This window comes from Adiantum capillus-veneris, chromosome 14 (assembly GCF_014529385.1).
Source record: "Adiantum capillus-veneris isolate H3 chromosome 14, ASM1452938v2, whole genome shotgun sequence".
NCBI classification, from domain to species: Eukaryota; Viridiplantae; Streptophyta; class Polypodiopsida; order Polypodiales; family Pteridaceae; genus Adiantum; species Adiantum capillus-veneris.
The window spans coordinates 76,751,709-76,767,610 of NC_140944.1; positions in this window are offsets into that span (position 1 = coordinate 76,751,709).

Consider the following 15,902-nt stretch of genomic DNA (forward strand, 5'->3'; position numbering starts at 1 on the left):
CCAAACCACTCAGGCTACTAGCAATAATAGCTTGGACAAGTGTGGACCTTGAATGTAAACCCCTCATCTACGACATATCCTGGGTTTAATGTTTTTCGATGGAGCCTAGCATCTTGGAGACATGGTGCACCTTGCTTCTCCTCATGTTTCAATGGAGCCTACCTTGGACAAATGGTGGAGCATCCTTCTCTCCATGTTTCAATGGACCCTAGCTTAGACAAGGGGTGGACCTTTGCTTCTCTCTATGTTTCAATAGAGTTAGCTTGGACAAGTGGTGACCTTGGAACCAAACCCCATGTAAAACCTATCATGGTCACTCCAAGTAGTAAGAAAGAATAACCTTTAAGATGTAGCCTTATAGGTTGGACAAGTGGTGGACCTTAACACCCACATATTCTTAATAAAAAGGTGAAATCTTGAGACCAAACCACTCAGGCTACTAGCAATAATAGCTTGGAAAAGTGGTGGACCTTGAATGTAAACCCCTCATCTACGAAATATCGTGGGTTAATATATTTTCGATGGAGCGTAGCATCTTGGAGACATGGTGCAGCTTGCTTCTCGTCATGTTTCAATGGAGCCTATCTTGACAAATGGTGGAGCATGCTTCTCTCCATGTTTCAATGGACCCTAGCTTGACAAGTGGTGGACCTTTGTTTCTCTCTATGTTTCAATAGAGTAGCTTGGACAAGTTGTGGACCTTTGTTTCTCTCTATGTTTCAATAGAGTTAGCTTGGACAAGTGGTGGACCTTGGAACCAAACCCCCATGTAAAACCTATCATGGTCACTCCAAGTAGTAAAAAGAATAACCTTTAAGATGTAGCCTTATAGGTTGGACAAGTGGTGGACCTTAACACGCGCATATTCTTAATATAATGACATAGAGTGGAAAAGTGGTGAATCTTGAGACCAAACCACTCAGGCTACTAGCAATAATAGCTTGGACAAGTGTGGACCTTGAATGTAAACCCCTCATCTAAGACATATCGTGGGTTTAATGTATTTGGATGCAGCCTAGCATCTTGGAGACATGGTGCACCTTGATTCTCTTCATGTTTCAATGGAGCCTACCTTGACAAATGGTGGAGCATCCTCTCTCCATGTTTCAATGGACCCTAGCTTAGACAAGGGGTGGACCTTTGCTTCTCTCTATGTTTCAATAGAGTTAGCTTGGACAAGTGGTGGACCTTGGAACCAAACCCCCATGTAAAACCTATCATGGTCACTCCAAGTAGTAAGAAAGAATAACCTTTAAGATGTAGCCTTATGGGTTGGACAAGTGGTGGACCTTAACACCCAACATATTCTTAATAAAAGTGGTGAATCTTGAAGACCTCAAGATATAGTGCTAGCTAGCAATAATAGAGAGGAGGATTGAAAGAAAAAATGTTGGTTTATTGTATGTAATATATCGGTTTATTTATGAAAAGATGTGAGTAATGTTAAATGTTGATTTTAAATGGAGCATAGCATATGGAGACTTATGGTGACAACAGAATGGTGCTTCTCACAACATGTATTCTTAATAAAATGGTGAATCTTGAGCCTATTATTTAATGCTTGGAGCAATTATGTTAAAAGTTAATTATTGAATGGTTTTAGTTGGAGACTAGATTTTGAAATTGTGACATTGATTGATAATGGTGGAATTTGTTTTTGGACATCGTTGTTTCAATGACAAGTTGGACAAGGTGACCTTTGTTTCTCTCTATGTTTCAATAGAGTTAGCTTGGACAAGTGGTGGACCTTGGAACCAAACCCCCATGTAAAACCTATCATGGTCACTCCAAGTAGACCTTGTTTCTCTCCATGCTTCAATGGAGAGAAACTTTAGCTTGGACAAGTGGTGGACCTTGTTTTTATGTTTTAAAGGAGCATATTTCGGACAAGTGGTAGACATAGTTTCTCTCCATGGTTCAATGGAACCCACCTTAGACAAGTGAAGTACGTTGAAACCAAACCCCCATAATACAACCTACTAAATAGGTTGGAAAATTGGTGGGATATGAAACCATCCATGATAGAGCATAGTATAGGTGAAAACGTAGTGGTCCTTATATCAATTACCCATGCATAGCTTGGACAAGTGGTGGACCTTGATTCTCTCTATGTTTCAATGGATCCTATCTTGGACTAGAGATATATCTTACTTAGTTCCATGCTTCAATGGATTGTAGCTTGGATAAGGAGTGGAACTTCAAACAAAACTCCAGAGCATAGCATATATTAACAATTCATGGGTTTTATAGAGATTGTCTTGCCTATTTTGGAGAGTTGGTACACCTTTATTCTCCATTCTTCAATGGATCTGAGGTTGGACAAGCGGAGCTGGAGAAGTGGTCAACCTTAAAATGAAACCTCCCATGCTACAACCCATCATAGATCGTATATGTAGTGGACCTTGAAACTCTTTTATGTCCCTAGCTTAGAGAAGCATTGCACTCTTGATTATCTCCATACATGAAGGCAAGGTTGGACAAGTGGTGGACCTTCAAACCAGAATCTCTATGCAATAATAGGCAAGTGGTGGAGCTTGTTTTCTCCATGTTCCAATGGAGCTTAGCTTAGACAAACAATGGAGCTTTCTTCTCTCCATGTTTCAATGGATCCTAGCTTAGAAAAGTGGTGGAGCTTTGTTTCTCTCCATGTTTCAATGGACCATAGCTTAGACAAGTGGTAGACCTTGAAAAACACCCCCCGTATACAACATATTATGGGGTTTTCATGTTTCAATGGCTCCTAGCTTGGACAAATGGTAGAGCTTGCTTCTCTTTATGTTCCAATGGATCCAATCTTAGCCAAGTGGTGGACCTTGAAAGAAGAATCCCCCCCCCCCCCCCCCATGTACAACGTATTATGGGTTTTGAAAGCACTGGGAGAAAATAATAGCTTTGATAAGTGGTGGACCTTGCTTCTCTCCATGCTTCAATGGAGCCGAGGTTGGACACATGTTGGAGAGAAGATGGTTGCCCATGAAATAAGACCATGCATGCTATAATCAATCATATGTTGTACACATGGTGGACCTTGCAATTGTTTTATATGCCTAACTTGGACAAGTGGAGGACCCTTGATTACCTCCAGATATCAACAACAAGCCAAGTTTGGACAAGTGTAGTACCACCAAACCAGAATCTATATGCTACAATAGAGTATAGGTAGGACACGCGATGAACCTTGATATCAAACCATACATGCTACTAGAGATGATAGGTTTCACATGTGGTGGAACCTTGTATCAATGTTCTATGTGTAGTTTTTGACTAGTGATAGACCTTGAAACTAATCCCTCTAGGCTACAAGAAAAAAGAGATGGATGAGGAGGCTAGACTACTTTTGTTGCATCAATGCATCCCATGTTACCACATATACTATAGGGTTCTTGGATAAGTGTTGGATCTTGTGTCAATGCTCCATGTCTAGCTTGGACAAGTGGTGGACCTTGGTTCTCTCTATGCTTCAAATGGGCAATAGATTGGAGACACAGTGGCCTTTTTTTTCAAATGATTTTATTTTTTGGAAACCTTGGAGGCACCATGTAAGAGGCACTCTAAGTCTTCCATACAATGGACCTATTGGACTATAAAATAATGATATCTTTCTTTGATATTGTCATTATTTTATGCATAATATTTTCTTCTTTTTGCAGACACAAAGGAGTTAAGTGATATAAAAACTAGATGTATTTCACACTATGATTGGCATGAAGATCCTTTTGGGACACCAACTTTTCCTATTCCCAAAGATGTAATTTTCCATATTAACGGTGTGGATTTTGAAGTGCGACTTTCATGTATTGAAGGAGCTGGTTATGGGCTATTTGTGCATACTACCCTGGAAAGTGGTTTGACTATTCTAAACTATGGAGGGCATAAGTATAGATTTCAAGACTGGAAAAAGATATGAAAAATAGTTCCAAGAGCTTATAAATATTCTCTTCTAGAGGATCCAAACATAGAAGAAGAGGAAGATCAATCATACATTATTGGTTGTGTAGAAGAAGGAAACGTGTCGGGCTATATAAATAGTTCTCACAGTACAAATGTCTGTCCCAACGTACGCTATACATTTGATCCAAATTTGCCACCTTGGCATAAATGCACCTCTTCACACATCAAGTCAGAAGAATATGGCCATGTATGCATTGAGACTATTTGTCAAGTTGAAGCAGGAGAAGAGTTGTTTGCTGACTATAACTTTACTTGACATTGTAAAGTATTGTACATGGATGGAAATCTCAAGTACATGCATCATTTTCATTTTTCATGGATGAAATCTCAAGTAATATATAACATTTGATTATTGTTTAGTTTATGCTCAACGAGAATCTAGAGTGCTCTTATGCTTTGTGTGTTGTCTAACATATTTGACTACCTTGGCCATAGAATCTTGATTCTACTCTAGATTTGTGATAAATCTTACCAAAATTTAATCAATGTCTAGGTTGGACAAGTGGTGGGGCTTCAAACATTACTGTCTTAAACAAGTGGAGTTATCTTACTTGAATAAGTGGTGGCCTTTGAATCCAAATCTAAGCCAAATCTCTAATTATTTTCTTGTAGTCTAGGTTGGACATTTGGTGGACCTTGTATCCATGTTTCCTCAACAAGGGTGGCTTTTAGTTTTCACTTTAAGTACTCATCTTTAATAAAGTGTAGGATGGAAAATGTTGAGTTAGTAGATTGTATTTTAGACAAGTGGTGTTTGGTGTACGAATGCTGAAAATGGTTGCAAGGATTCTAACAACGACTTTACCTTAAATAAATTTCTTACTAGGAGTTCTACATATAAATATGGTGAATAAAATTCTAGTGGTTTTGAGATACCATTGTGTGTGTGTTTTCTTAGATTCACAAACTGGGATGGATAATGCTCCTATGGTTCAGTCAACAACTATAGAATCCATAGATTCTATGGTTTCTAAAGTGCCCAAGATGGATGATATTTCTATACTAGAGTCTAGTGTTGTGCAACTTGAGCAAGCTTCCAATAATGAGAACCAAGAAATCGATGCTTCAAAAATGCAACATACATCAAAAGAGACTGAAAAGTCCACTCACGAGCTATTGCCAATTGGTACTACGTCATGTAGCGTAGATGTTGAGAAATCCATGCTTACAATTATATTGGATTTAAATGGTCTATTGTTGAAACGTTCCCCTCAACCATCCTCACACCACAACTCAGTGCAAATGGATTCAAAAAGATATATTATACTCAGGCTAGGTTGCATCCAATTCTTGAAGACTATTTTACAAAGGTTTAATGTTGCAATTTGGTCGACAGCTACTAGGAATAATGTGTATCAAATCCTTGCAGCACTAAACAACTTAGCTGAGGATACATTGCCTTTCTTTGCAATTTGGTCGCAAGATGTTTGCTACACCGCTCAAACTCAAAAATTTTTAGACCCGACAATCCAAACGTTGAGGCAATGTTCAAGCCTCTAGCCAAAATTGCCATGGGGTTTGAATGTGATCCACAAAGAACAGTGCTTATTGATGACTCTCCTTACAAGGATGTATTTCACCAGCAAACAATTGCATTTTTCCCACAATTTGATGCTGAGAAGATGGTTGACAATATGCTCTTGGAGGAGCTACTGCCATACTTGATTCAGCTTGATGAGAGAAGGGATGTGCGTGATTTAATTGCTTCTAATCGTTATGGACAACCTATAGTGACAAATGATAGTGAATTCAAACAAATCATGGAGTATTGGAAGCAGAAAAATGATGTTTGGTCAGCTAAGGTGTTCTTTACAAGAAGAATACCACCTGCAAAAGGTGACAGAGATGAAACTATCATTGAAGATGCAAGTGACACAAGCCACCACAATGAAATAAGAAGAGCCCAAATACAAGAGATCTTGGCAAAGGAGCGTACACCCATTGAAAGCATGAAGGCGTCACAATTGACCACTTTAGCTAGGCAATTGGGTTGTAACACAAAAGGAGTTTTGAAGGCAACCACAGCAAAGGCTTATATAAATAAGGTGAAAGCTGAGAACAATCTTCTAAGGCTGGATAGAAAGCAACCCTAAGGTACTAGTGACATGTCATATATTCTTGATACACATGCTTGAACACTCATGTGCATGGTATCTAACAAATCTTTCTTTTTATTCCTTCTTGCAGGATCTTACAAAGGATACTACTAGATGGAGCTCAATCAATAGAGATTTTGATATTTTTGCTCAAAATAATGAAGCAGTCACCTACATTTTTTGTTTATCAATTTCTTGAGAGACTTTATTTTAGTTTGTAATCATCAAATGAAATGAAAAGTATCCTTCTTATTAAGATTGTTGATCTTTTTCTTGTTCAAACCTTTCAATTGTGATTTATAGTTTTGTTAGCATGAGATTGTGTTTTTTAGTTTGAAAAAAACTGTCAAAGATCCAAGTCTTTTTGGCTTTACTTAAGTTATTAATTGTGAAAGATCCAAGTCTTTTTGCTTTACTTAAGTTATTGATTGCCTATGTAATAGTCCTTAAAACAATATCGGATGGCTTTCTTGCTCCCATGTCTCACATTGGTCTTTAGGTAAGACAAGTGGTGACCTTGAAAGTATGGTTTCATATCTCGATCAAGTGAAGAGACATGAAGCTTAAATATCACTACTATGTATCTAGTGTTAAACTCCATCGAGACAAAGACTAGATAGCCAAATTGCAGTCGAGTTTAAGTGAAAAATCCATTTGAGCTAAGGTAAAACTTATAGTGCCTCATTTTTCTAGGATTCTACCCCATCAAGGAAGTTAGAATCTAGCACAAACCAATTAAGACTCTTTTGGAGCCTAGATAGGACAATTCGTGGAACTTATGAAACTTATTATTGAGTTAGAGTCTAGTTTAGATAAGCAAAAGATCTTCAAACCAGCACTTGACTTTCTTACTATTCAATATTCAAAGTCCCTTGAGGCTAACAAATTACATACCCACTTGTAACCTAACTAATGAGTAATTATATAGATCTAAGCAAGTATATATAATGAGTCTTCAAACTAATAATCCAAGGGAAGAAAGTAGCAAGGTCCACTACTTGTCCAAGCTCAGCTCTAGACAACATAGAAAGATGCTAGTTCTACTAATTGTCTAATTATAGGCATGGAGAAATGATAGAAGGTTGACCACTTGTCCAACCTATCATCTCTAGTAAGATGGGAGGTTTGGCCTTAAGATTCACCATGTAACCAACCTATACATCATTGTATTATGAAGAGTAAAAAAGCAAACCTCCACCACTTGTCCAAGCTAGTTCTAAAATCCACATGGAGATAAGCAAGCTCCACCATTTGTCGAATCTCTCTTCCATTAAAACATGAAAAAACTCATCTATGTTGTATAGGGGGACTTTTTTCCAAGGTCCACCACTTGTCCAAGCTAGGATCCCTAGTAGCACGAGTGGTTTGGTCTCAAGGTACACCACTTGTACACTCTATGTCATTATATTAAGAAGAACTATGTATTAAGGTCCACCACTTGTCCAACCTATAAGGTTATATCTTAAATGGTATCCTTTCTCACCACTTGAAATGCCCATGATATGTTTTACACAGGGGTTTCATTCCAAGGTCCACCACTTGTCCAAGCTAACTCTATTCAAACATAGAGAGAAGCAAAGGTCCACCACTTGTCCAAGCTAACTCTATTCAAACATAGAGAGAAGCAAAGGTTCACCACTTGTCAAAGCTAGGCTCCGTTGAAGTATGGAGAGAAGTAACCTCCATCATTTTTCCAAGATAGGTGCCATTCAAACATGGAAAGAATCAAGATCTACCATGTCTCCGAGATTCTAGGCTCCATTGAAACACCCTAAAACCATGATATTTTGTACATGGGGTGTTTACATTCAAGGTCTACCACTTCTCTAACGTATTATACCTAGTATCATGAGTGATTTGGTCTTAAGATTCACCACTTATCCACTCTATGTCATTATATTAAGAATAACTGGGTGTTAAGGTCCACCACTTGTCCAACCTATAAGGGTATATCTTAAATGGTATCCTTCACCAATTTTCAAGGTCCATCACCACTTTTCCAACCTATAAGGTTATATCTTGAATGATATTTTTCCTCATCACTTGTAATGTCCATGCTATGTTTTACAAAGGGGTTTTGTTCCAAGACCCACCACTTGTCCAAGCTAACTCCATTAAAACATAGAGAGAAGCAAAGGTCCACCACTTGTCCAAGATAGGCTCCATTGAAACATGGAGAGAAGGATGATCCACCATTTCTCCAAGATAGGTTCCATTGAAACATTGAGAGAAGTAATCTCCACCATGTCTCCAAGCTAGGCTCCATTGAAATACCCTAAACCCATAATTTTGTACATGAGGGGTTTACATTCAAGGTCCACCACTTGTCCAACCTATTATCCCTAGTAGCAAGAGTGGTTTGGTCTCAAGATTCACCACTTGTACACTCTATGTCATTATATGAAGAAGAAATATGTGTTAAAGTCCACCACTTGTCTAGCCTATAAGGTTATATTTTAAATAGTATCCTTTCTCACCACTTGAAATGCCCATGATATGTTTTACATGGGGGTTTCATTCCAAGGTCCACCACTTGTCCAAGCTAACTCTATTAAAACATATAGAGAAAGAAAGGTCCACCACTTGTCCAAGCTAGGCTCATTGAAACATGCAGAGAAGGAACCTCCACTGTTTCTCCTAGATAGGCTCCATTGAAACATGGAGAGAAATAAGCTCCACCATGCCTCCAAGTTGCTAGGCTCCATTGAAATACCCAATACCCATAATTTTTTGTACATGGGGGGTTTACATTCAAGGTTCACCACTTGTCCAACCTATTATCCCTAGTAGGTTTGGTCTCATGATTCACCACTTGTCCACTCTATGTCATTATATTAAGAGGAATTAGGTGTTAAGGTCCACCACTTGTCCAACCTATAATGTTATAGCTTGAATGGTATTTTTTCTCACCACTTGTAATGCCCATGACATGATTTACATGGGGGTTTTGTTCCAAGGTACACCACTTGTCCAAGATAAATCTATTGAAACATAGAGAGAAACAAAGGTCCACCACTTTTCCAAGCTAGGCTGCATTGAAACATGGACCTTAATACCAAATTATTTCTAGTAGCATGAGTGATATTTTGTACATGGGGCGTTTACATTCAAGGTCCACCACTTGTCCAACCTATTTCCCTAGTAGGTTTGTTCCCAATTTCACCACTTATCCACTCTATGTCATTATATTAAGAATAATTGGGTGTTAAGGTCCACCACTTGTCCAACCTATAAGGTTATATATTGAATGGTATTTTTTCTCACCACTTGTAATGCCCATGATATGTTTTACATGGGGTTTTTGTTCCAAGGTCCACCACTTTTCCAAGATAACTCTATTCAAACATAGAGAGAAACAAAGGTCCGCCACTTGTCCAAGCTAGGCTCCATTGAAACATGGAGAGAATGATGCTGCACCATTTATCCAAGATAGGTTGCATTGAAACATGGAGAGAAGCAAGCTTTACCATGTTTCCAAGCTAGGCTCCATTGAAACACTCTAGGGGGTTTTATTTCAAGGCCCACCACTTGTTTAACCTATTATCCCTAGTAGCATGAGTGGTTTGGTTTCAAGATTCACCACTTGTACACTCTATGTCATTCTATTGTGTTAAGGTCCACCACTTGTCCAACCTATAAGGTTATATCTTAAATGGTATCCTTTCTCGCCACTTGAAATGCCCATGATATGTTTTACATGGGAGTTTCATTCCAAGATCCACCACTTGTCCAAGCTAACCATATTCAAACATAGAGAGAAACAAAGGTCCACGACTTGTCCAAGCTAGGCTCCATTGAAACATGGAGAGAAGGAACCTCCACCATTTCTCCTAGATAGGCTCCATTAAAACATGGAGAGAAGTAAGTTCCACCATGTCTCCAAGATGCTAGGCTCCATTGAAATACGCAAAACCCATGATATTTTGTACATGGGTGATTTACATTCAAGGTCAACCATTTCTCCAACCTATTATCCCTAGTAGGTTTGGTCTCACAATTCACCACTTTTCCACTATATGTCATTATAATAAGAGGAATTGGGTGCTAAGGTCCACCACTTGTCCAGCCTATAAGGTTATACCTTGAATGGTATTTTTTCTTACCACTTGTAATGCCCATGACATGCTTTACATGGGGGTTTTGTTCCAAGGTTCACCACTTGTCCAAGCAAATTCTATTGAAACATAGAGAGAAACAAAGGTCCACCACTTTTCCAAGCTAGGCTCCATTGAAACATGGACCTTAATACCAAATTATTCCTAGTAGCATGAGTAATATTTTGTACATGGGGGGTTTGCATTCAAGGTCCACCACTTGTCCAACGTACTTTTCCTAGTAGGTTTGGTCGCAAGATTCACCACTTGTCCACTCTATGTCATTATATTAATAATAATTGGGTGTTAAGGTCCACCACTTTTCCAACCTATAAAGTTATATATTGAATGGTATTTTTTCTCACCACTTGTAATGTCCATGATATGTTTTACATGGGGATTTTGTTCCAAGGTCCACCACTTGTCCAAGCTAAATCTGTTCAAACATAGAGAGAAACAAACGTGCACCACTTGTCCAAGGTAGGCTCCATTGAAACATGGAGAGAATGATGCTCCACCATTTATCCAAGATAGACTCCATTGAAACATGGAGAGAAGTAAGCTCCACCATGTTTCCAAGATGCTAGAGTCCATTGAAATACCCAAAACCCTGATACTTTGTACATGGGGGGTTTACATTCAAGGTCCACCACTTGTCCAACCTATTATCCCTAGTAGCATGAGGAGTGGCTTGCTCTCAGGATTCACCACTTGTTCACTCTATATCATTTATTAAGAAAAATTGGGTTTCCATATCTAAATGGATCTTTGCTTGGATAAGTGGTAGACCTTGAGACCTAAAATACCCATTCTATACTAGAGCATTGGTTAAGCCTTATACACTTCAAGAATACCTTTAACAACAAGTAGTAGTTATTAGTTGACTTAAGTCTAGTTGAACTCCATGGTATTGAGACTAAGAGAGAGTGTAGCATAAAAAAGAGTCAGGATTTTAATTTGACTTTTTTCTATTAATGAGTAGATCATAGATGGATTTTGGTATCTAATAAAACCTTAGGGTAGACAATGTAAAACTCATGTCTATTGTTGTGTTTGCATTAAGTGTTCTTGTTCTTTAATTTCAGAACCATTACAGCAAAATGGATTGGCTATATGCTGGCATAAATTGAAGAAAACTATTGAATTACCCATCCAACCTCCTCCAAGACCTTGTCCAAGGAATGAATCACCTCCTTATCACCTACCACTTGCTTTCAAGGACATCAAAAGAGTACTTATCTTGGATCTAGAGGGGTTACTTCTCAAGACAGTTGAAATGAAACATGGAGATTCTATGCCATCTTGGGCTCAACACATGCGACTTGTGGAGGACAAAGATGAAGTTTATCATGTGGTGCGACCAGACGCACAAAGTTTTTTGGATTTTTGTGCTGAATACTTTGAGCTATGGATATGGAGTTGCTATAACTTAACAGGGTGCAACGCAATCACACAAAAGTGTTTTCCTGAGCAGTATACCAAGTTCAAGGTGTTTATGAGTAACAAAAATTGCCAAAATCCAAATATCATGTTAGGATTTACAAGGGTTTATCACAAAAATTGAGTGATATTTGGAAGATATTTGAGGATTTGGATGCAAACAATACCTTAATTTTTGATGACACTCCATATAGGGTGATGTGGAACATGCCAGGGACATATCTTATATTTCCAAAGATGTGGAGGCAAACTTCCGAGCAACTTCAAAACTTCTTGTAGAGAACCATAATTCCATGGTTGGTAGGATGGTTGTATGCAAGAGATAAGAGAGTCTATACATACAACACAATTGTAAATCAGTATAGTGATTCTGAGACAAATTATGTCCTTGGTGTGTACTTGTCAACACGAAAGCATTGAATAAATATGGCTATAAGATGCTTTTTTTATTCTAGTGTGTATCTTTCAACATTTGTATAATTTGATATAGTCTTTTTTTTTTTTTAAAGGTGTGTCAATTTTATGAACACTTGAATGGAGTGCACCCTACTCTAAGGGGACTTCAATGTACTATTGGAGTGCATCCTATTGTAAGGGACTCTGATGTATTGCTAGAGTGCACCCAAATTTTTGGGGACTCATTTTTTATTTGATTGGGGCCTATGTTGGGTCATATAGTAAAAGAAATTCATTTTTTGTCAATTCATATCGAGGTTGCATTTATTTGGAACTATGAAAGAATTGATGTTTGATGTCAAAATAAAACTTGTAAGTGTGGATCAGAGAATTTATGGACTTTAAATATGTGAGAGGGATCTTTTTCTTGGGCACAAATGTTTGCTTCAAGAATTTTGTCATTACATACTTTATGTGAAAGAGTTTTAGAACCTAAAAGACTTTGAAAACAAAACTATGGAATCTAAGTGCATGTATTCTTGAATGGCTTGAAAGTTGATGTATACATGCATGTCGCCTTGATGAAGATTTAGATCTGACAAGATGGAAAGATATAATTCTTGGACGTTACCTTTGTCAATTTGGTAATAACATATTTAACTTTCTTTTAATATGGGTGGAAAATATATTATTATGTGCATTTGGAACCTAATTGCTTGACCTTCAAACCAAGATTCCTATGTTATTTTTTCATATACTTTTTTGTACTGAATTAAGATTGTGGATGCAAGGTCCACCACTTGTTCAAGCTAGATCTAAGAAAGTATATATACTGAGTCTTCAAACTAGTAAACCAAGGGAAGAGAGAAGCAGGGTCCATCACTTGTCCAAGCTCATCTCTAGACAACATAGAGAGATGTTATGTCTACTAATTGTCCAATATAGTCATGGAGAAATGATAGAAGGTTGATCCACTTGTCCAACCTATCATCTCTAGTAAAATGGGAGGTTTGGCCTTAAGATTCACCATGTAACCAACATATACTTCATTGTATTATGAAGAGTAGAAAAGAAAATCTCCACCACTTGTCTAAGGTAGTTCCAAAATCAACATGGAGAGAAGAAAGCTTCACCATTTGTCCAAGATAGGTTCCATTAAAACATGGAAAACCTCATATATGTTGTACATGGAAGCTTTTTTCCAAGGTCCACCACTTGTCCAAGCTAGGATCCATTAAACATGGATAGAAACAAGGCTCCACAACTCATCCAACCTTTATAGCTGCGAAGTGTACCGGTTGTCTAAACTAGGCATGGAAAAATAATAGAAGGTCCACCACTTATCCAATATATTATCTCTAATAGCATGGGAGGTTTGGTCTCAAGATTTAGGAATTGGCTGACCTGTATTTCATTGTATTATGATGAATTTGGTTTTAAAGTCAACTACTTATCCAAGCTATAAGTTTATATCTTGAATGGTATTCCTTCCCATCACTTAGAAAACCAATGATATGTTGTACATGGGAGGGTTTGTTACAAGGTCCACCACTTGTCCAATCTAGTTTCATTGAAACATGGATGAAGACAAGCTCCACCATTTGTTAAATCTAGACTCCATTGAAATCTAGAAAATCCATTCTATGTTGTACATGGGGTTTTTGTTTTAAGGTCCAACACTTGTCCAAGCTAAGATCCATTGAAACATGGAGTAGAGAAAACACTCCACCACTTGTCCAAGCTAGGCAACATTGATAGTAGTTGGTTTATTTTGAAGATCCACCACGTGTCTAAGCTAACTCTATTGAAACATAGAGAGAAGCAAAGGTCCATCAACTATTCAAGCTAGGCTCCATTGAAACATGGACAGAAGCAAGCTCCACCATTTCTCCAAGATAGACTCCATTGAAACATGGAGAGAATCAAAGGTCCACCATTTCTCCAATCCAAGATCTAGTTGTCCAACCTATAAGGTTATATCTTAAATGGTAATCTTTCTAATCACTTGGAATACCCATGATATGTTTTACATGGGGGTTTTGTTCCAAGATCACCACTTGTCCAAGCTAACTCTATTGAAACATAGAGAGAAGCAAAGGTCCACCACTTGTCCAAGCTAGTCTCCATTGAAACAAGGAGAGAAGCAAGCTCCATCATTTCTCCAAGATAGGCTAGCATGGATAAGTGCACCTTGAAACCAACCTTCCTATGAGGCAATAGAGCATATGCTACATATTTTATGTATGCCCCATGCCTCAAATTAAGAAGTTATAGATTAGAAGTGGACCTTGCTTAAATGTCACATGCAATAAATTAAGGAAAAATAGCCAAGTGGATTGTATTCCTCAATGGATCCTTGCTTTCACAAGTTGTGAACCTTGAGTCACTTTTACATTAACTTGGACAAGTGGTGGACCTAGAAACCAAGCTCTCCATGTTGAGATAAGTTGTAGGTAGGACAGTAGAACATAGACAACGATAATGGATGCAATATACTCCTCTCCTAATAATCCAATTGATTGAAACCATGATATTTTAGTTTTTTTCATTGTGTATTGTATGTGCATAAAGTGGAATGAGACCTTAAGAAAACTCAAATTTTTGACAAAATCTCTATATTTTATACATGATATATTGAAAGTTGTCCAGCCTGGGAATTGGGATTTTCCCACTTTACCTAATATGGTCTTTTGTCACCATGAATTGAATCGGCGCGTGATCGTTACCGCTCTGATACCATGTTGAGATGTAGAGAGAGAGAGAGACGAGACAAGAGACACACCATATTCGCTCCCAAAGACTGATTCATATTGAGGACAAGATACAAATATATAGGTGAGACCAAGTTCAGTAGAGTGAGCCATATATAGCTCCAACATGTCTAAGTTACATCCTTCAAGAGTACACAAGAGGAGATTTCCTACAACGCTTTCAAGAGCTAATTACCCATCAAACGTTCTCAAAATGCTACGAAACTTGAGGGAAATCCTATTAACACCAATAGGTCGCTCTCCCTAAGGTCCTTGACTCAAAACCCCAACCATAAACACCCGGTGAAAAATCACGTAGGATGTCTGGTTTTTGCAAGTCGTTGTTTCTGAAAACTAAAGTGCCTAATGTGTAGCTCTACTCATTGCGAATGCGTGGATATGCGAAATGCAAAAACAGACAGTGTATGCTCACCGAATCACCAGATATAGCTTGTGGGTTGATCTCACAAAGCCGGGCCGTACACACGCAATGTAGGTGTTGGCGCGTAGCTCTCTCCGGAGAAAACACGCTATACTTCTCCGCACTTGATTCCGACCACCAGTGTTTTTGTAGCGTCAAGATAAACTCTCACTCTCTCTCGTACACAGAGTACGCTCAACTCACACATACAAACTTATAAAAATGACAAAAGGTTCTTCTGCATTAAGGCAAAAGTTGTATAAATACCTTAGTATCTCAAACCCTAATGTTCCAATTCAACCATTTACTAAGTCTAATTGTCAAAAATGGGATACAATTTGGAAGCTTCTGCAAGTCCCACTATTTACAAAGGTGAAATGATGGTTTCTTCTCAATTAAGTAATAATTACAAAGGAAATTAGTATTCCGCCGGGCAAGCATCCTCCGTTGAGTGTGTCCAGTCGATAACACTCTCAAACTATGCCCACTAGCTTGCTCAATTGATCTACATGTAGCCATATTGGCTCTAGTGATAGGGGAGCGTGTGTATCCATGCTAGAGCCTGCATGTAAATCTTGTGGAAAACTATGTATGGTCAGCAAATATCCACAATGCACCATGGTTTAGTCAGCATCATGGTTTAGTCACCATACATCGAAAAATCCTTGCTGCAAGTGCTCCCACTTTAGCTGCTAGGTCAGGCCTTCATACTAGTAGGTCGTACATGAGATACCCAAACACTGACAAACTCTAT